General features: G+C 46.8%; 1 pseudogene; it reads left to right on the top strand.

Annotated features, from left to right (window-relative positions):
* The first annotated feature begins 3697 nt into the window (after positions 1–3697).
* On the top strand, positions 3698–22885 carry LOC115308455 (annotated as a pseudogene).

Here is a 22885-nt window from a genome sequence, read left to right as displayed (position 1 = left end):
TGTATATACAAAAGGTGGAGGTAAACGTGACAGATGCCATGTCATGCAGTCAGAGAGGGAGGAGGAAACATTGTCAAGTAAGCTGTAAGAGGTCTAGGTCAATAAGGGAAGGAATGCGGGCAGTGGGAGAGCTTGGGGCCTCACCCCACTAACCACCCAAATTATCAACAAAAAATAAAGGAGGGAGAGAAAGGAGAGGCGAAAGGAAATGTCTAATAGCCGAAAGAAAGTTTCTTGTTTAGGCTGAAAGAGAATTTCGTCCTTAAGTTAAGAAGTAGTCTTTTTTATTTCAATTTTGCGTGAGGTGGGCATGTGGAAGCCTGATTTGACAACTTCTCTGTTGAGTTCAGTTTGTGTCAATCCAAGTTTTCAGGAGGCCTTTAGTATATTCATGTTCAAGCTCCCAATGACTTCAAGGGGATCTGGCCTTGCCAGATTGTGTTGCCTGGTTGCTTCTAGTGTCGTTTCTGCCACTTGTTTACCAGACTATTTCAGCACCTCGGCGCGTCGTTACCAGCTCGAGCTGCAGACGGCGCAAAACTCTCCCACAACTTTTCGATGTCTAAAAAGTACAGCGCACAAAACAGACACACTTCACTTTAATAGACATTCGCTTTGCGCTACTGTCAACTTAGTTTTGTATTTCGTCGTTCCTTTTGTTTTACGCCTATTGTAAAAAAACAAATTCACATCTGTCAGTTTTTTTTAGTACTTTTGGCTGGTAATTTACCATTATTAGATCAACACAGTTGGGGAACTTCCGATAGACGCTATACATCAGAGGTATGTACAGTGCTCAGCAAACTTATCCGCATCACATGCTAAGCCTACTCTTGGCTTGTTTTATTTCATTTTTTTTCTATGTGTGCGTGCATAGCTGGCGCTAGCCCTAAGCTTTTTCTCTTTGTGTCCCACTATAGCCGTAGCATACATTCAGTTCACATAAATATGCGCAGTTCTCTCATATTTTATCTTTTTTCTGAATTCAATATTCCACAAGTGTTCCGTACAAGTTTCACGAGCACTGTACATCTATTGTTTGCAGTGAGGAGGCATTGTCAGCACATTATTACTCTGCGCGTCATCTAGCTTTATGCTATGCTTCCTGGAAAAAAACTTTTATATCAGCAAAAGAGTGTCTTAAAATGCGCTGAGCCACATATTTTCAGAATATGTTGTCACAAACAGCAATCTGAGTTGTTTTGAAAACATTTTAAGTAACCTTCAAAGCCACATTAAAGGCTGGCCGTGATGCTTGCGCCCTTGGGACAGGCACACAAAAAGGACCTCCCTCCACAGCGAAGTTCCACAACCGTGCTGATCTAATATAGTTGAAGTTCTTTTTACTCTTCATGGGTAAAGCTAAAGACGGGGTGCTAACTCATTTGTTATCTAGTGCGACAATGTTCGCGGTTTTTAGGATGTCTCTAGTTAAGTTACTGCTCCTGCTTAGTACAGTGAGACTGTTCAGAAGAGCCAAACACCCGCAATCCCGGCAGCGAGTTCCTACATGTCCAGAGTTGGCTGTTACTACGTTATTGTGTTCACACAGTCGGTCGTTGAGACAATGTCCTGTGTGGCCAATGTAGTGCCCTTCACAGGAAAGCGGGAAAGCGTAAATCACAACTGTGCAACGCACGAAGCTGGTTTGGTGTTTGTGCAGCTTACTGGTCGAAAGGAAGGTGTACTCACTTTTTTGCATAAGCTGGAGAGGTTATTTAGAGCTGAAAAGACGAAGTCTACATTTACTTGATTTACTCTTTTCTTTAGCTTGTGGAAGAAACTGTGAAGATAATTGGAAGACGCCAAGATGATTCTTGCTGTCTCTCCTTTAAGCGCTCAGTGGTCGCTACACAGTTTGGAGTGAAGTTCTCCTGCCCTGGGCCTGGATGGTATCCCAAGACCTGATGTCTGTTCCTGCATGGGCACTACCAGAGAAACAGTACACGGCAATCGACCCCCACCACAAGTTCTGCTGCGTCTTTCAAAGACATGTGCCAACAGTTTTGGTGGAAAGAAGAATTTAAGTGCCCAAGGAGCACGAGTCACAGCAGTGCCGTGACAAGGTGCTACATGGTTTTAGCAGCTTTGCCTCTTCTGTGGCTCCTCTGTTTTTCTACAGTTGCTCAAGAAACTTTAGCCTCTTGGACCACCCTTCAAACTGAGTAATGTTGGCCGCATTGCAACATATCTGTGGCTCAGCATTATCTTTACCTGGTAGGGTTAACGTGGAATGTCGGGCTTGCCAGTTCTTTTTATTTTTGTTGACCCTGATTGATTATGTAGCTCTTGAAAAGACCGTTTTGTGTTGGAATAAACAGATCCTCCTTCCGGCAGCAGAAACTTCGTCCGTTCCTCTATCGTCGAACCGTCCAAAATGTAACAGCAGTCAAGCTATTTGTAACTGCTGACAAATGTTGGAGCATGATCGACGAGGAGTTCATGTTCTCCGCTAAACCGCTTGTAATGGCCAATCCCAAACCGTGCACAACCTGAGTAAGCAAGAAATTCAGACTGTGACGTCAGGTCGAGGAAACTGCTGGAAGCACAGTGTAATTTCTTGACGCTAATAACTAGTGATTGAATTTTTCTGTGTTTATTTTTAAATAACTGCGGGCATTAATCGGCATCTATGTTTTTCATTGAAGTCATTTTTTATCGGCATTCATTTTATACACCGCTGGGACCTCTGCCACTTTTCATTGGGTCTTTTTTTACATTTTCTGCAATCTTGTGTTGCAGCATTAGTCTTCGGATCATAGACCCTCTTTGCAAACGCCAGCAGGCAATGCTCCAGGCTTCGACGGCCCAGCGAACTTCACGTTCATAAAAATAATGAACAAGGCCCCCCTAAAACACCACTGATTGAAACGTCAATGAAACATTGAACCACCAATTCCCCAGGCGAACGCCAAAAAAACCAAAAAGTGCGAGATCTGTTAAAATGTTTCGAATATTCTTGTAAATTAAGTTGTCTCCTCCAAGATGTTAATCGTACAGCCGAAGGCCCTGGCTAAATCTCCAACTTTGTTGTGCGTGTAGCATTTATGCTTACTAAGGCTGGTGACATAAGCAAGCATGAAAAGCTTGCAAAGACGAAGCAACCGGAAGTCGCTTGGGACGCAAGCAGCGGTTCATGTCTGGAAACTGCGAAAGGGTCCATACAAATTATGGGAGGATCAAAGGCATTAGTATACGCTTCTTGCATATAACGTCACTTCCGGCTGATCTCGGCCAGTACGGCATATTGGCGGGTCTCGGCGTCAGTTCGCTGTAGCAGCGCTGCCATAGAGCTGAGTGTTGATCTCCGCGTTTCGGATTGTCTTGTTCTGTGCTGCCTAGCATTGGCTAGGCAGCACAGAACTAGCTAGAATCTTAGGCGCATATGCCGCGAGTCTCGCCGGACGAGTTCGGGCGCGGTACGAGCAGAAAGTGGCGATATGTGGATTCGTCGATCCGCTTCTACTCGACGATGGGGACACCCTCGTGGATGTCAACTTGTGTCCAAGAGTGGAAACAAAGGACATCAAGGACTAGCTCGTGAACGGCACAAGTTTCTAGAGAACAGTTCAAAGCTTCCAAATCCCTGGAAGCGCATAATTACTTAACAAGCGGATGGGTGAGCCAGCCCAGGCTTAAAGTCCTGCCGGAAAAGAATGTCCTGTGTGTCGCGAAGGTAAGTGAATCAGTAACCACAATGCATTTTTGGGTTTGTGTGACATATGGGTCTGGTATTCATAAAAATAGTAGTATTCTCGACGTGTGTCGCACGACTGGGGCTCGCGTAATTAGCGTAAACGCGCAGCGTTACATCGCGGGACGTGGTTTACCGCGGAGCAGCATTACTCGGAGTTGTCGGTCAGCGCCTCCAACATTTCGCTTGAGCGGGACGCGGGTTTTGAATAAAAATTATTGGTGCGTTTAAATGTCGGCTTCAAGCTGCTTGACCAGCTTTTGCTTTTAAGTGGCCTCGCCGCGAGCGGAAACCACTTACCGCATTCCACCCAGTCGTGTTCATGAGTGTACGAGCGCGAGCATCTAACCCCGAAAGGCGCCTTAACCCCTCGAGAATTTGTACGAGTTAACAACAAAATGATCCTACTCAGCCTCGTGCCCACGCGTCTACGTTGTCCCATGATGTGGTGGAAAATTTACCAACCATTCCAAACCGTTTTCGGCCAGTTATACCATTGGTCATTTTGTGTTCGATGTATTGCGTGCACAGAAATAATGAAGTACCCTTATATATTTCAGGTAAAGCACTCGCAGACATTCAGCACGAAGTCCCTACTCCCATGGGTCCTTCTGCGACCAGACGGCGAGGTGGTGACCGCACACTGCACCTGTATGGCCGGCTTGGCTGAAGCCTGTTCCCATGTTGCGGCTATCCTTTTCTACATGGAGGTGGTCGTAGGGCACAAGGATAGTGAGGCCTGCACAGATGGGGAAAATGCGTGGCTGCCACCAACAGTCAAGAAGGTGGTCTGCAAGGCTGTAGCCGAGATAGACTTCGGTTCGGCATCCATGAAGAAGAGGCAGCTGGACGAGCAAGCTGCCAGACCTCCACAAAAGCTCATGAAGCATGTGCCCAGGCCCAGTCAGGCCATGCTAAGTGCCTTCTACGACAAGCTGAAGGAAGCTCCTTCCAAGCCAGCACTGTTAGCACTGGTACCCGGGTATTCTGCTCCATACATCCCAGCAGAAGGGAGATACAAGGAGGTACTCCTTTGCAACCTCTTCAAGGGAGGTCCTCTACCTCCATGGGAGGAAATCGAGGAGGACTGCGAGGCATTCGCAAGTTCCCTGAAGGTTGACCAAGAGGTAGGCAGGTCATTTATTACTTTGCTATCCCAAAAGCAATCATTAATCACCCTGCTCCCCACTGAACGCAAAGATGGCTACAAGACTGCTAAAAGACGTCTTGGCAAGATGTACAATACGTCTTGTAGACATCGTGGCACGACGTTATATAGCCCAAGACGTCTTGAAACATCTTGTAACCGTCTTCTAGTCGGGCTAACGCCCCGTCTTTCTTAAGCTACAAGACGTCTTGCAAGATGTCTTGAAGACGACTACAGGACCTCTAGTTAGGTCTATGTAACATCTTAAAAAGGGAGATAAGATGTCTTTTAGCCATCTTTTTCTTACCTCATGCACCATTCTTTTGGCTTACAAAACAAAATGTCTTAAAATTTGTCTTAGGACGGTCTACGAGACGTTTTGTAGACATCCTGGCAAGACGTTATATTGTTATATAGCCCAAGACGTCTTGAAACGTCTTGTAGCCGTCTTCTAGTCGGGATAATGCCCAGTCTTTCTTGGGCTACAAGACGTCTTGCAAGATGTCTTGAAGAACTCTTGAAGACGACTACAGCACCTCTAGATAGGTATATTTAACATCTTAAAAAGGCATATAAGATGTCTTTTAGCCATCTTTTTCCCAGCTCATGCACCATCATTCTGGCCTACACAAACAAATGTCTTAAAATTTGTCTTGGCAAGGTCTACAAGACGTTTTGTGGACATCTTGGCAAGATATTATATAGCCCGGACGTCTTGAAACGTCCTTTAGCCGTCTTCTAGCCGGCATAACGCCCAGTCCTTGCGCTGCAAGATGTCTTGCAAGATCTACCATAGACGACTTGAAAACTATTACAGTACACCTAGTTACGGCTTGGATATTTTAATCCCAAAAAGCCATAAGGCCTTGAATAGCTAAACTCCTTATATAGTGGTAAGGACGAGTACTGAAGCCGATTCGTACTGCAGTGACTGACTATGTGAGGGGGCTAACGTCAAGATACAACCATGACTTACCATGGCAATCAAGAACTGCAACACTAATTAGTTGCCTTAGCGGCTTTCAGTCTCTTGAGTCAAGTCTTTGCAATATAGTCAAGCGCTGTTGCAAAAATAGGCCTTTGCACCAAGCTGGTGTGTATAAAATGACATGGTTAACATAGCAAAGCATAGCTATTGCATGTCTGTAAGTACGCCACATATTAAACACCTGTCAATCGCAAGCTCTCAAGTGACACAGCCATAGCTGCGCACCAGTAAGCAAATGACTTTTCTGCTGTTCAAGAACTGTAAAAAGATGTTTATTAGTAAAGTAGGTACGTAAATATAATTGAAGCTTTCAATGCACTGCTTATTAGTTTTAAAACAATAAGAAATGAAATAATGGCTTGCAATCCAGATGACTTGTGGAAGTTTCCGGCTGACTCATGGAAGTTTTTTAACTCTCAGACTCGTGGCAGCTTCCTGCAATGAAACGAAAAGTAAATTTTTATGAGTTTAATATTCCCTATTGTTCCCAGTTTTATAAAGGTATCAAGTGTCTAAGCATGCATTATATAATGTACCCATAATGTTCCCATTGTAAATACCCCATGTTTTGCTGCCTATCAGGAATTTTCAAGATTTTTCGAATATAAACCTAATTTCAGAAACGAATTTTGTATGACACCGCTAGAAGGTTCCTGCGAATTTCAAAGCAGCCCAAAAATGACTGAAGTTTGCTATAGAAGAGAAGTCCAGAAAACCACTTTTTAAGATATGAGAATGATTCTGCTAGCCAAAGCACACCACAAGACCAACATGAACTACTTTGTTTTTTTTGCAAAACAAGGTAAAAAAAAAAGGAGCAAACTACAAAGCAATTATTTGCAATAGTATGCCAACAAAGTGACTCTATGATGTCTAGATGCAAATGCCGACCAATTTTTTGGACTCGAAGGCAACCCGAAAAAGCAGCCTAAAAAAGCTATTTCAAAGGCTGACGACCAGACTCAAGATTCTGCAAGGCAGAAGACCCTCCTCTCCACGCCTTCGGGCGAGGGAAGCGAAGGATGGAAAGAAGGGACCGAGAGGGGCGGGCGTGGGTGGAAAGGGTAGGAGGGAGGAGGAAGCGGGCGAAAATTGGAAAGCGCGAACTGGTCGTCGGTCTTTAACTTAAATAGAAAAAAATCCATGCAACCTCTGCATGGTATTGCCCACTTTCCACTTGTTTGATGCCAATATTAAGTTCCACGCAACTTCCACTTCATACTGGTCGCTTTCCACATGTTTGGATGATCGCAGTGCCAAGCGTTGCTGAGGCCATTGCTGCCGCATACAGTAAAGATAAAGCTGGTATGATTTGGAGGCTACATTCAGCTGACCAAGCTCGCTTTACTGCTGCGCCTATCTGCCAAATATACTCGCTCGAAGAACACGGGAAGAATGGCGGACAGTCGTTCTTCTCCTGGTCGCGGTAACGAAATGCAAACACGAGAAGATACAGAAGTATGGCCCCCAGATGGCGGCTATGTTGGATATAGTGGAACTGGAATATCTGACCGTGGCCTAATCCAGCTTTTTCATGCTTAAGACGGGGATTCGAAGCTACGAGACCAAACAACCAAAATGCTTGCAATGAAGCATACGGCGACTGTTTGTAAGTATAAATAAAAAAAAAAAAAAAAACTTCCGAAAATTTGAGCAACGAGGTGTACGGTATCCGAAATTTCAGTCTGTGCTATACATTAAGTTTCATAGTCATAATTATACAAGGCTTGTACTTATTAAGTTACTTTTAAGTATGTTTTCAATTTGCAACTTCTCAGTCAGCAGGAATAAGAAAAATGTTTAGATAAAATAATGCTTAAAGGGGCCCTGCAATTACTTTTTTACTCCTTTTTAATTTGCACCAAACATGAGCGCACTGAACGTAGTAACTTAATATAACTTTTCTTTTCTCGAATTTTGCTTTATTTTAAAAGTTATAGGCAAATTATATTTACAAAAACAAGCAAAAAATAGCCTCCCTCATGACGTCCTTGGTTGCTTGAGTGGCCGTGAACTAGACGAGCCCCGCAGGGGGCACCTGTGAAAGCAGGTGTTTGGAGAGTGGCGTCTCCACGGACCCCGAGCCATGCGGGTTCGCCCGCCCACGTCTGACTGTGCGTGGCTTTCCCGTGTCTGGGGAAAAGGGCATCCTGGTGGTTGAGCCAAGCCCGGGGTAGGTTTGGACCCTTCGGGGCCCCCCGGGCGAGGCAATACACCACTTCGGCCCCCGCTTCTCATAGACGGGAGTCCTGGTAAGGCCCGGCCAGGATGATTCAGTCTAGTCGCCACTTCTACTATCCCCTCTCTACTTTCACCCTTGTCTGCTCCTCCTTTTCACTCTTCTCATTCCTCTTCTTTCCTTTTTCAACTCCTTTGGCGGCAAGGGCTAACCTTGGGTGGCGAAAGACCTCTTGTCCAAAACCACACTTGGTTATAGAGACTGGGCAGCACTAATAGAGTAACGTCTTCAGCCAAGCCCATCTTGTTATGAAGCGTTACCTATTCCCTTGTTGGGCTCGGTGGTGGGCGGTGCACCACAGTTTCCGAACACCATTCCCCTCTTATGGGTTCCAAGCTGAAACAACCTGATCGGCCTCCGAAAAGAGGCCGGACCGAAGCACTTTCAACATTTCTAAAACAAGACAACTCAGAAGACCACTTTACAAGATTTTTCGTCTTACACTCCGACGACACTTCTAAGCCGCTGTCAAAACTATCTCCATTCCTTGTCGCCAAAACTCTCCAAAACACGCTCGGGGCAAAATATGAAGCAAAGAAGCTTTTTTCCGGTGACCTTCTTGTCGAGATTCATGAAAGATATCAGGCAACTGCTTTGCTTAATCTGAAAATGATCCATGACCTCAAAGTCACTGCATCTGCACACCGTACGTTGAACACCATTCGCGGTGTGATATCAGAGGATGATCTATTAACCAGTTCTGAAGAGGAAATCGTGGAGGGTCTAAGCACTCAAGGTGTCGTGGCCGCAAAACGAATTAAAATTCGTAAGGATGGTGAGGAACGACCCACCGCTGATGACTGCAACTGCAAAGTGCGGCCATATGTCCCGAACCCGCTGCGCTGCTTTCGCTGCCAGCGGTACGGTCATGGTTCACGAGCGTGCCGTGGTCGTGAGACCTGTGCCAGGTGCAGCGGAACTGACCATACCGCTGATGACTGCAACCTTGACTATAAATGTGCAAACTGTAACGCCGATCATCCTGCCTACTCTCGATCATGTAACTACTTTAAAAAGGAAAAAGAAATACTTGCTCTCAAGGTGAAAGAAAACATTTCCTACCAGGATGCAAAGCGCCGCCTCTCTGCTTTCCAGAGAGGCTCTTTTGCCGAGGCGGTGTCCAGCAGAGGACCTGCACCGTCTAAGGTATCGGTGGCGACCCAGGTGTCTTTTTCAGACCACGGGAAGCCGCTGCAGTCCTCTACGCCCAGGCTGAAGCTTGCGCTTCCTGGGCATTCTATCTCAGCTGCGAAAGCAGCAGATCCAACTGGTCGCACCAAGGACATAGGTGCCGCAGCAGCAACGGAGGTCACGCCTTCGTCCCTGCCTCCTGGTCCCTCCCCTCAGGCAACGGAGCGAGTGTCTCGCTCCTCCTCCCCGGGGAGAACTTCCCCGTCTAGGAGGCAGCACGTGCTACGTGCAACCGACGATACCGGCGGGACTGCGAGCCGACCTAGCACGTCGACCGCTGCCCCATCAGGTCAATGCAGGGGCCGTGGGTTGCCCTTACGATCCGTAGACAACTCCAAGGCCTCCGGTAAGCCTGCCAAGAAGTCCCTAGAAGCAGAAAAAACTGTAGAGGCAGGCGACCTTTCTGCCCCAGAGCCAGAACCAGAGGATATGGAGTGGCAGACCCAGAAACCAAAACATAAAGGGAAAACACCAGTTTTCCCTCCTAAATGAAACATCACATACATCACCCCTTTTTTCTATCACTCCTCTGATAGTTAAATTCCTATAAAGAATGACGGCGATCATCCAATGGAATTGCCGAGGTCTACTGAGGAACTTCGATGATATTGATTTCCTCCTTGAGCAACACCGCCCACAGGCTTTATGTTTACAAGAAACACATCTCAGTTCAAAGCATACTAACTTTCTTAGACGCTACCATATTTTTAGAAAAGACCGAGAGGATGCGTGTATTTCTGCAGGAGGAGTTGCAGTGGTTGTCCCAAAGCACCTTCCCTGTTCCGAAATCGCTCTTGATACTGCGCTAGAGGCAGTAGCGGTGCGTCTCCTCCTTCACAAAGTAGTGACTGTTTGTTCCTTATACATTCCTCCTTCTTTTACTTTTTCGACAAACGATTTTAATGATCTTTTACTCCAACTCCCGGAGCCCTTTCTTTTACTTGGAGATTTTAATGCCCACAACTCTCTATGGGGTAGCGACCACGTTGACGCCCGTGGTCGAATGATTGAGTCAATTTTAATGTCGCATGCACTTTGCCTTTTTAACACTGGAGAACCGACCTATTTTAGCCCATCATCATTATCGTCCTCATGTATTGATCTTTCCATCGGTAGTGCATCCATTTTTACTTCTTTTACGTGGGCAGCAGGCACTAACCCATATGGAAGCGATCACTTTCCTATTTTCTTAAAGAACACCGTTCCTCCAAAATGCATGCCAACGCGAACTGTCCGTTGGAAGTTTGAGAAAGCGAATTGGTCTCTTTTCACTGAAGCGACACAACTTGCATGCACGTCACTTGATGAACTTTCTGTCGACCAAGTTACAGAGTTGCTGAGTAATTTTATTCTTCAAGCTGCAGAGCTTGCTATTCCTAGGACTTCTACGCATCTCCCTCGGCGGCCCAAGCCGTGGTGGAATGAAGAGTGTACTGAGTCACGGAAAAAACAAAACAGAGCCTGGGGTATCTTTCGACGTTACCCCACGCAAAGCAACCTCCGCTGCTTTAAGCAAATGAAAGCTCGGGCAAGGTACATCCGACAACAATCAAAGCGTAAAAACTTCCAGGAGTATGCCTCTTCCATTAATAGTAGTGCAACAGTCAAAGAAGTCTGGGACAAAGTTCATCGCATTGAAGGGAGATATCATGCCTTCTCAGTCCCACTCCTCTCCTACAATGGCATCTGTCCGGAAAGTCTAAAGGAGCAAGCGGATCTTCTCGGTGAGCATTTTGCTCTTGTATCGAGCTCCGAACATTATTCATCTACATTCCTCGCATACAAAGCACGTACAGAATCACATGCTGTGAAGACTGCAGGTGCCGCCCATGAAGACTACAATCTACCTCTTACGATGCGTGAACTCGAAATGGTCCTTCACTTAACTAAGCCTTCGGCTGCAGGACCTGATGGCATACACTACCAGATGTTAACACACCTTCATCCTTCTACATTATTACTTATTCTGTACCTTTTTAATCGCATATGGCACGAGGGCAAATTTCCTTCGGCATGGAAAGTAGCCACGGTTGTTCCTATTTTAAAACCTGGTAAGGATCCTTCCTCTGCATCAAGCTATCGCCCTATCGCCCTTACTAGTTGTTTGAGCAAGACTTTTGAGCGTATTGTGAACAAAAGACTTATGCACTATTTAGAAAAAAAGAACATATTGGATAGGAATCAATGTGGGTTTCGTTCCTATCAATCTACAGTTGACCATTTGGTTCGTCTTGAGACCGTAATTCGTGAAGCTTACGTGAACAGACAGTTGTGCGTGTCAGTGTTTTTTGATATGGAGAAGGCATATGACACAGCATGGCGCCATGGAATCCTCCGTGACTTGCATGAAGTTGGGATACGAGGTAGGATGCTTGCTACCATCAATAGCTACCTTTCTAATCGAACCTTTTTGGTGAAGCTAGGAGCATCTTTCTCTAAAGAATTCGTCCAGGAGACTGGGGTCCCTCAAGGGGGAGTCCTCAGCGTCACTCTCTTTTTGGTAAAGATGAACTCAATAGCCCGTTCCCTACCTTCTTCTGTGCAATACTCACTCTATGTTGATGACCTTCAAATCTCTGTTTCATCGTGCAATTTTTCTATTTGTGAACGGAGGCTTCAAGTTGCCATCAACAATCTCCTAAAGTGGGCGGATGAAAACGGCTTTAGTTTCTCTCCGGAAAAGACGGTTACTGTCTGTTACTCCCGTATACGGGGAGTCCCTGCGGTTCCTTCTCTATATATGCGACAGACCCCTATCCCGGTGAAAGTAGATCACAAGTTTCTGGGCCTCACTTTCGACCGTAAGCTTTCGTTTGTGCCTCATATAAAAAGTCTGAAGTTAAAATGCCAGAAATCACTGAACCTCCTTAAAGTCTTGTCCCACAAAACATGGGGCTCTGACCGTCTATGTCTTTTGCGAATCTATCGCTCGGTAATCCGCTCACGCCTGGACTATGGCAGCTTTGTGTACGGATCTGCTAGGCCATCAGCTCTTAAGGCACTTGATCCCATCCATCATCAGGGACTTCGCTTGGCAATAGGTGCCTTCAGAACGTCGCCTGTGCTCAGTCTCTACGCTGAGGGAAATGAGATGTCCCTTGACAGACGCCGATTCTTCTTAGGATTTATGTATTCATTAAGAATACGATCAGTCGCTCAGCATCCAGCCCGGGAGGCAGTGGAGGGCACGAAATATCAAAGGACATTCGAAAACAAGCCTAGCATTATCCCTCCATTCGCGATGAGAAATAGGAATGTGGCAGAGTCAGTTGGGATAGACAATAAGCTTTCAGTTGCCGCAGTTCCAAAAACGGTGGCACCATGGGATTTCAGCTGCATACGTTGCGATTTGTCACTAACAAAGTTTAATAAAAAGGATACCCCATCCGAGGTCATGCGACAAGAATTTTACGAACTCCAGAAGCAGCATGATTCTCATTCACACTATTACACAGACGGCACAAAAACGGAATCATTTGTTGGCTCTGCCATGATCGGCCCATCAGTAAGAAGTGCTCGTAGGCTAAATTCGTTCGCGACAGTTTTCACTGCTGAACTGTGCGGCCTTCTGCTTGCAATAGATCACATCATCCAAACACGTAACTCCCGGTCAGTTGCATATACAGATTCGTTGAGTGCGTTACGGGCTCTGATTTCACTTGAAACCCCAAAGAATGCACTCATTGTTTTATTACAAAGCAAAATAGTAGCAGCTACCAGGAAGGGATGTGATATTCTATTCTGCTGGGTGCCGAGCCATGTCGGAATCCCAGGGAATGAAGAGGTAGATTGTGCTGCGGGCACTTGTGGCACTCGTACTGTGGACATTAGTGGTATCCCATTTATAGATTACTGTGCCCTAGTCAAATGTCATCTTAAAGCTCAATGGCAAACAGAATGGAGCCTACAGGTGTCCAACAAGCTGCACATGGTTAAGCCTTTTCTTGGTGAATGGGAGAGTGCTAGGCACAGAGACAGGTTCTATGAGGTAGTCCTCTGTCGCCTACGCATTGGGCACACGCCGCTGACGCATGGACACCTTTTGCGTGGGGAGGACCCTCCGGAATGTGAGCATTGCCAACAACCTTTGAGTGTCTTGCATATCCTTCTCGAATGCCCTGCGCATGATGATAAACGCCGCCATTACTTCTCCCAGCTCTACAAAGAGCATATTCCTCTACACCTATGTGTGCTGCTTGGAAATGAGCCACTACTCCCACCCACCCAGGTTTTTAAGTTTTTAAAAAGTATTGATCTTTTACACAAATTGTAGCATTATATATAATATAAGGTACTAGTCCTATTTTATACATTTTTGAAATTACCAGCTACTAAAGCTCTGTTTTCTTCAAAACCCTCTTCTGCAATAGTATCACTTCTTGGCGCATCATAGCCTTAGTTGCTTTTGCGCCACAAAACCCCAATCTACTACTACTACTACTAGACGAGGGGTAGTGGGCTCATCGCAAGCGCTCACGGCTGCCGCACTGCGTGTCGACGGCGCGAGAGGGCGCCACTAAAGCGTGTTTTGGATAGGCTGTATACAGCGGGCAGCCAGAGCGGCTCTCATTGCATTTGCTGCGCGATTAAGCACTAATTTGGCATGACACTTCATTGGCCACAAACGACAGCATACACGGGGTAAAGATCAGTTCAGAATGGGAGCCACTTCACGCTGCCGTACTGCGAAATGGCCAAAACGCAAGACAAAGCTACTCGCTGAGGGCCTTCGGAACGCTCGGAGCCGGTCGGATCCTCCAGTCCGTAAACGACCGCAGCGCCGCCGCGTACATTCGGGATCTTTCAGAGTCAGCGCCTGATCCCACTACTCCTTTCTAGTATGCGCCGCCTTTTTGACCGCTTTGTGGCCAGTATGTCGACGGGTCATTTCTTGTTTCCGTACTTTATAAACTGCATTTTTTTTTGTGACCTAAAATACTGAACAAAAACTACCTTTATAAATAATTTAAACGGTTCGCGCCACTTATGTTTTGTATTTCGGCTAAAAAGAAGTTTTTAACGGCTCTGACCATTAGTAAGCCCAGGACCAAAGATGTTGCATTTCGCGTGCTTTCGGTACCGGGGCGTCCCCGTCGGTAAAGACCCTGTCACACTGAGGCAACAGTTGGACAACTCTATCCGGCAACACGAGAAAGTTGTGTTGCCGGCGACCCTGTCACATCAAGGCAACAACAACAGTCGGGCAACATCTTGCCGTCGCCCGGAAACGACGTTCGGCGACTTGTTGCCCTACAGTCAGGCAACAACCTGTCACACCGAGAAAGCATGTTGGGAGAGTCACGGCTTGTGGTTTGGGCGCCGTGGGAACCGGAAAGGCAGGGAGCCTGCCTTTTGGGGGGAAAGCGTTTTATTCCGGTTCGAAGTCGTGCTTGCACCAGCTCCAGCCCACCGCGTTCTTTTTTTCTCCTCGCGCACCGTCTCCAGCCTCGGTCCTTCCGTCGTCACTTCGTCTTTTTCTCGTCGCACCAATCAGCGCACACCACGGGTAACAAAGATATAACAATCACAAAGCCCGATAACCCGTCGGCGACGGCGCGCGCTGAATCCGCTGCCTTATGCATGCCACATGCATGACAAGGAGGCTGCCTCCTCTCCTGCCAACGAGCTCGCACTGGTCACGTGACGCCTTCGACGCCGTCGCGCCGGTCACGCTTTATCTCGTCGTGCTCGTGACTCCAGGCCATCCAGGCTCCGCCATCGTTATTTACGTTTCTCTCGGGTACGTGCCGCCGGCTGCGCGATTGTTGCACGATGGATCGGCGAGCGCAGGCGACAGCAACCGCTGCCTCTGCTGCTGTGGCGCTTTTGTGCGCCATCGACTCCGACGATGAGGCGCCGCTGCGCAAGAAGCCACGTTCGAAATGGACAAGTGAATGGCTGCAAGGGGTGCGCCAGCAAGGTGCGTATGAGAACCTCGTGCGAGAGTTAGCTTTAGAAGATACGGAAGCGTACCGACGTTGGATCCGGATGGACACCTGATCCTTTGAAGACCTGCTTTCAAGGGTGCGACCTTTGATAGAAAAGGAAGGCACAAACTTTCGACTGTGCGTCCCGGCCGGAGAGCGACTGGCCATCACCTTGCGCTACCTTGCCACGGGTAAGTTTTGGCCCTTCATATACCCCTGTTCAGTTGCTACATCGCCTCCACAGTGTGCCATACTTTACATGAGAGCGTAGCAGAAGCACAAAAGCGAGCTTCGCTCTCTGGTCGTGAATGCCGAGTATGCGAATTAGCATTGCCGATCCCCCGCTGGCAGTTCAGATCCTCGGGCGAGCTGCCCGCAATACGATCGAAGCTTATTGCGGAGAAGGCGCCATGTAATCGAGACTTCGGTTGCGCGTCAAAAAGATCCCCAGGTGGTCCCGATTAATCCTTTGTCCCTCTTTGGGACTTGCCAGATGCCCGTCGTTGGTTTGGCATGTCAAGCCCCAGATTTACCTTTTACACATCACCATGTGCATTCCTGCAGTGCGACCGTCGTTCAGGACGAAATGCCCGGGCTTTTAGCGTCGGTTTCGCTCGCACTTAGCTTAAACAATACTCTCTGAGAGGACACGATGCGCGGGACGCGGGATTTGTGTTTCGTACTCTCCATCTCCAGCATGTCTTCTTTCCTTGACTGTCCATACTTCTCGAAGCTGATGAAATGCCGAAGCGCGAAGCAACGAAGCTCGCGCTAAAAGCGTAGCAACAAATGTTTGCATGTCTTGTGAAGCTGTAGAATGAAAACTGTTGTTTGAAGTGGTGTAAATTTATCTTGCCTACTCCATTGCTGAGTGTGTTTAATAAAGTGTCTATCGCCGCCTTTCTCTTTTTTTGGAAGGTGTAGTCCAACATTTAGGAACTATGCTTCATCTTGCCCTGTGATGTACTAATCGCCAAAGGTACGGGTCGTCAGGACCACTTATGAGCCAATTAAATTCCACGTGGGATATTGCTGAAATACGCACATCGAACCAATACACCATATGGTTTTTAACTGGCTCGTGATTTGTTCAGGTGGCCCATAGCTTCGGCTTATAGCATGTCATGGGGTGAAATGAAGCATAGTCGCACAATGTGGCCGGTGGAACATGAACTACGATAGACTTTATTGAACGTTTGCTCACATCTACATGGCTAAGGCTCTTCTAAAGATGCAAACTTTTGATTGGTTTGAAATACACACTTTCAAAGCCGACATACAGGCGAATCCTGCTTTACCCTGGTTGGTGCGAAGGTCGTTGATTTCACCTGAGCCTCTTCCAGTTTTTTGTAGTCCACATAAATGAAGGCCGTCACATTTATAGACATATATCATTAATCTATTCATTATATATTCTGCCTATTTTCAGAGGACAGCCAGATGTCGCTGCAATTCCAGTTTCGCAGGGCGCACAACACCGTCTCAGCGATTGTGGCAGAGGTCTGCCCGGCAATTTACAGCGCCCTGAAGGACGACTTCTTGAAGGTCGGCAAAACTTTAACAGATCATCCTGAACACTTTTATCTAAAGGTTGTTTTATTCATTCACGATAAGGAAAGAATAACATTTAAGACAAACAGACAAGACAGGCTTTCGAGGAAGCCTGTCTTCGAAAGCCTGTCTTGTCTGTTTGTCTTAAATGTCCTTCTTTTTTTATCGTGAATTAATAACCAACACGCTCAACCATCTACATTATTTTATTCAAAATTGCAATTTACCATTTTTTAGTGCTGTACATATTTTTAGTGTGCCAATTTAACTTATCTTCATGTGAAGCATTCAAAGATTGATCTGTATGGAAATATAATTAAGCTCAGATGAACACTCACATGCGCATGCTAATATCAAGCCATGGTGTGCTAATTTGTACATGCCCACTCTGCACCCAATGCAATGTGGACTTGAGCACCTGCACTGCACTAAATGCTGTCCTATAGACCAACTCATGTTTACGCCGCTAAACTTTGCGTAAATAATTTGATGTGCGGCAATTCATTTACGCGAACGCCGCAGAATGGATGCTAAAACCATGATGAGATTCTTCTAGCTATATTCTTTCGCGACGTCACTCTTGCTGCAAAAGTTTAGATGGTAACGGCGATGATCGACATCGATAATGAAAATCGGAAGTGGGAACAGTGAGAGTGAATCAGGCGTAACAAGTCGGTGATGGCCACTGGTACCAATGATCAACATTTTGTATCTACTGTTTACACCGAGCCTACTTAAAAGTACTTTGAAGCCTACGATTACTTCTTATCGCAATCACCGGGTCAAAGTTTGGTTTACGGGTCACTTTTGTTTGAACGAGTAGACGACAAAAAGCAGACAAGTTTGAAAGAGCCGACGACACTTCAAACGATCAGGCTACCATTTGAATTTGAAGACGCACTGAACCTGCGGGTGGTCAGGACAATTTGGCGGCTTTCCCTCGTTCATTTTGGAACAAAACAAATACATCTGGCGACCATATGTATCTGTGAATTCAACCCAAACTGTTACCCCCACGAGCAATCGTAGTTCGACAGCGTCTGGTTTACCCTTTTCACAGCTACTCCTCACGTTCTCGGACGAACGGGGCAGGCAGAAATACATGAAAACTGATCTTCACACCTTTCCAAACTCTTTTGGTACAGCCCTTGTTGCGACGTTCTGACGAGAAGGCAGATTTTTTGTCTGGTTTCTTCCAAAAGAAAACAGGAATGCATGTCTCGCACGGTGACTTCTGCCAACCGCCCCAGACCGGAAGTGCGCCCAACGCACCACCACCGCAGAGTGACGTAACAGAGTTGAGTTCGTGTATAAAGCAAGCCTTAGTCCAAAGTCACCACCAGTCTGACGACCAGAGAACATATGTAACCAGTGGTACTTGCAATTGTTGAGCTGAAATCTGAGGGGGAGCTATATTCAAACTATATTCGACGTGAGAAATACTTTTGTGACTTCCTCCCATTCCCTTTTAATCATACAATATTAGAATGTTACACCCAATTAGAATAAAGCTCCTGTAGTGGCTCACCTCTTTCATTTAAAAGTACAAAACTGTACCGTTTTTTTTTTTTTTTTTTTGTGGTGGTTGATTTTGAGTTGCAGGCTGCATAAAACTGCATTGAAAGCCGCCGGTTGCCTACCCCTGGTGTATACATTCATGTTTTTTACAAGTAAACTTTAGTTGAGAGTGTGCTTTGTGTTGTTTCCTTCATCTGTCCTTGTCTATTTTCAGTGCTTTTACCTGTCTGAAGAGCATTCTGCATCTGCTTTTTTGTAATGAACGCATGGCACTGAAGTATAAATTTGCAAGCAGGCCTTTATGCCCAGGCTGGTGAAACACATGAGCCGCTGTAATAAACGCAAGCACAAATTACCTATTATTGCGGGTACCCAGCAGCCCTGCTGAGTGGAAGCTGTCGCACAGGGGTACCAGGACCTTCTGGCAGTTCTCTCACTGCGTGGGAGCATTGGATGGAAAGCACATCGCCCTTGTGTCACCTCATCAATCTCGCACAGCTCCGCAACTACAAAGGCTTTTTTAGCATTGTGCTAATGGCATTGGTAGATGCGGACCTGAACTTTATCTTTGTTGATGTTGGCCGCAACGGCCGAATGAATGACAGTGGCATCTGGGGAGCCTGCAGACTCAAAGAGGCGCTGGAGAGGCAGCCGCCCATGCTTCCTCAGGCAAAGCTGATTCCGGGGTCGAGAGAGGTGGCGCCCTACGTTATCGTAAAGGATGAGGGCTTTGGCCTCAAACCCTACCTGATGAGGCCATACCCCGTGTCTGATTTGACCACAGACAAGCGGCTCTTCAACTACAGGTAAGTACAATCTTTATGTTGAACCCATCAACAAAATGAGGCCTAGGCTCGCACCATGTAGGCCTCTGGAGCATGAAGCTACAATCAAGTCCTGAATAGTCATGCATTATATTCAATATATTTGTTGCTTTGTGTAGTATTTGTGTTACTGACAGGCCTAAATATGGTTAAGTTCACTGTTGTGCATGCACTTGAAGCCTTACTCGGATTGCCCTAGAAGCATTTAGTATCTGCAAGCATAACTAAACAAATGAAGTGTGCTGGTTCTTTGGTTGACGAAGGCTTGTGCAGGGTCAGACAACAACATACAAAGGTGGCATGATATGTTCGAGGAAATGATTGCATCAAGACATGAAGTCACATGCATGAACAAGAAGTATCGTGCATATGACATTGTCTTTAATCTAAGCGCAACCCTGCACATGCCTGAATGGCATTATCAAGTTTCTAAACTATACATCTTGGACAAACTCCATAAGTAATCTCATAAATAAAAGGGAGGACTCCAACACACTACTTGGATCAATAATAATAGGCATGTGCGAAGTGATTTTTTATTTCAAAGCGGATGCGAAGCGAATTGTAAATTTGTATGAATAATTTTAAATCAAAGCAAATAATTTCGAAGCAAAGTGCACAATTTCCATAGAAATGTTCAATTGTAATCACCACTAGGGAACCGGACAAAATAGCAGATACAGATATAGAACTTGAATAATATACACTGAAAGAAGGGTTGGCTATCGAAGACTTCCTCAATGTGCTTTTCCAGGCCATCAGAAAAACAATGGGCAAAAGGTATGATGTACACTTGTTGCTCTTAAATTCACTGAGATTTTGGAACCATAGGGGCACTGATGAACTGACTGATGAAGGCGAGCGGGTTGAACATGAATCCATAAAATTGAAAGAATAAAACACAGAGGAATGCCAGTGCATTACGTTGGAGCATCTCAATTTTTTTTTTAGGGGTTCGCATATCTAGTTTTAGGGGCACGGTTGCAAGAATTAGAATCAGTTACATAAGAGCTAAAAGCCCATGCAAAACTGTCGTAGTATTCGAATATTATTAGTTTATTTAGAGAAACTCTCGTCACCGTCATGATACTAAAAAGATAGTTTTTTGTGAAAACTTACGACTATCACGTGCCTCCATGCCATAAGACTTCTGCTGCGCAGAGGCGCGCCAAGCTTTAATGGTTTGCACCGGCGCGCTCGCGAATATGTCAAGCTTCACCACTTTATGCCAGTGCATTGCGTTGGAGCATCTCAATTTTTTTTTTCGCTTCTCGCATATTTATTTTTAGCTTTGAAATACTTCGAAAACATTTGAAGTTGGCGAATAGTCATATTCTATTCAAGGTGTGAACCGAATGTGGCATTATTCGCTTTGATAGCCGAAAGATTTTAATATTCGCACAACCCTAAATAATAACCTCATAATAACCTCATAATTTCTTTCAGGCTGTCACGTGCACGACGCACATCAGAGAATGCCTTTGGCGTGCTTGCCAATCGCTAGCAGATCTTCAGATCTCCTCTACGCCACAATCCAAACCGAGCCATGGACATTGTTCTGGCCACAGTGGCTCTTCACATCTTTCTGCGAGCCAGGAGGACCACACGGCAGCTCTACACCCCACCGGACAGTTTGGATGCTGAGAATATCCTCTCTGGTGAGTATGTTTTGTGGGATTTTTGCTAGCTACCGACTAACACAGGTACCGATAGAGTAACCAAAGGGTTGTCTCAACAGCGGCGATATCTCAAAGGAGACGTCGAACCTAGTAGCCCGCGGTCCCCACATCTCCGCGGCAATATAGACGAACATTTAGGGCCACATTACCGCGGGTCGGTTCGATTAATTACCTCCGTCGATGCCAATGATCGTCTACCTTGTCTCACTCTCTCCAATATAGCGGAAGTGAAGACACACGTACCAGAGTAAGGACAGAGTCCAAGAGCATTTATTAGAACACTCTTAAAATGAACTACTATGTACCCATCCAAAATGCCCCCCGCGCCGGCAAGGTAAGAAAAGGTCCTTACCTGGCCAGACGCGGGGTTCCGGAGAGCCAAGACCGGGGAAGCGCCGGAGAAGTCGCCGACACACGTCCTATCTCTTTCGCGGTCACCCGGACGAGTCTCTTTCCCGAAAGCGGGGAAACAAGAGGCGAAACTCCTCGCCTGTCAGCAGTCATCCGCATCCGAGCGGGGGGACGGAAAAGGTCCCCCCGGGAGAGAGTGAGGAGGAGAGCCCCCCAAGCCAGGCGGCTCTCCTACGCTTCACGGACAGGCCGGAGCTCGCGGCGAAGGAGGCCGAGAGTTCCGACCCGCGGCCGTTATCGCAGCCATCGGAGAAGGGCCAATGTTATATCCTAAACGCAATCTCATAGCTGCTGCGGAGGGGGTGAATATTTCTGCTGATGCCGGCGCTTCGGAGGGGTGGGTGCTTAACATATGATTTGCAAAAGTCTGAAGTTTGTGGTTTTCTTTATGGAGACCCCTCAACTAATAATTCCGCCCGATCGGTATGCGCTCCGCCCGTCACCCAGGGAGTGACATACAGCAACGAGAAGACAGCGATTGGGTTTACTGTACCTCCCGGTTGTCCGTCGTCGAGAGCCGGTAGTCCAGGCCCGCCGACCCTTGTTGTCGCCCGTCGATCAGAGCTCACAGTCGGGGTCCGTGTCCAGGCCTGCGGATCGCTTTTCCCACGCCAGCGCTGCGTAGGCTGGCTGTCCTGGGCTATCACTGCCCGAGTGTCGCTGCGGAACGACCCCGGGATCGTCGTAGCCCAGGTCATATGGCCAGGGCTCGCCGTTTCCACCGGTATTGCTCCAGACCTCGCCGGTGGACCGCTCCGGGGTTCGCCATGAGCCAGGTCAGGCAGCTCGGCTTCGACGTTCCTTGTCCAGCTACCAGCCTCGCTCAGCACACACTGTCTCGCGCCAGCTCGTGACTTCTCCGCCGACCGCCTGTCACGTGCTCTCTGCCTCGTCTTTCACCCTCGGCTCCCACAAGTTTTGGAAATGTTACTAGTGGGCGCTTGTACGAAAGTGGGTGCTTGCCCGGTATTTTACAGCAGTCATATGATGCCTTTTTATTTCTGAGTGTCGATCGGCAACCATAGAGGCGTAATAGATTATAACAGAGTCAAGGTGAGGCAGAAGGAATTTAGAAAGGACAGAAAAGTGTGAGAACTGGGCTCGTCTGCTATGTTAGCTTTCTGCCAAATGCGAAGCTAATTGAGAAGGAATCGAGTCCAGTAATTGATCCAAAGATTTCATAATCAAGTTGTATTTTACTTTTATTGTCGGTTAGCGTTACCCGCTGACAGAGCAGACAGCCGAGCTAGGTGAGATTTGGAACACAGTCCTGTTGTTGTCCTGCCGAGATAATAGCACACAGGGGAGGATTGCTATCTGGTCTCCAACAACCAATGTTTATTTTGGCAGGATGTGTCTGCGGCATAAGCAATCTGCAGTAACCTTTCTCTCATGTACCTGTTTGTCTCAAAGCTTTCAAAGATGTGGTGAATGGAAAGGGTTCAGAAAGATTGCTAGTAACTGAGTTTGATAAGGATGCTTACAGTAGTGAAACTCATCATAAACGTGTGTGGTTCAACAATGCTATTTCCATGGCCTGCAGGAACTGTAAGAAACTGCTCATGGAGACAGGGCGTGACTCCTGCTGGAGCCATGAGGCGGTTTCGAAGAGGAGGAAGTAACAGCAGCGACGACGCCAAAGCAGTGCGGGAGCTCTGCACACGGTACTTTGTCAACGAGGGACATGTCAGCTGGCAGTGGCGGACGGTTGCCTAA

This window comes from Ixodes scapularis, unplaced genomic scaffold (assembly GCF_016920785.2).
Source record: "Ixodes scapularis isolate PalLabHiFi unplaced genomic scaffold, ASM1692078v2 PGA_scaffold10__122_contigs__length_95168666, whole genome shotgun sequence".
Taxonomy (NCBI): domain Eukaryota; kingdom Metazoa; phylum Arthropoda; class Arachnida; order Ixodida; family Ixodidae; genus Ixodes; species Ixodes scapularis.
The sequence above is the reverse complement of the archived record's forward strand: the minus strand, read 5'-3'. Positions and strand labels throughout refer to the sequence as shown.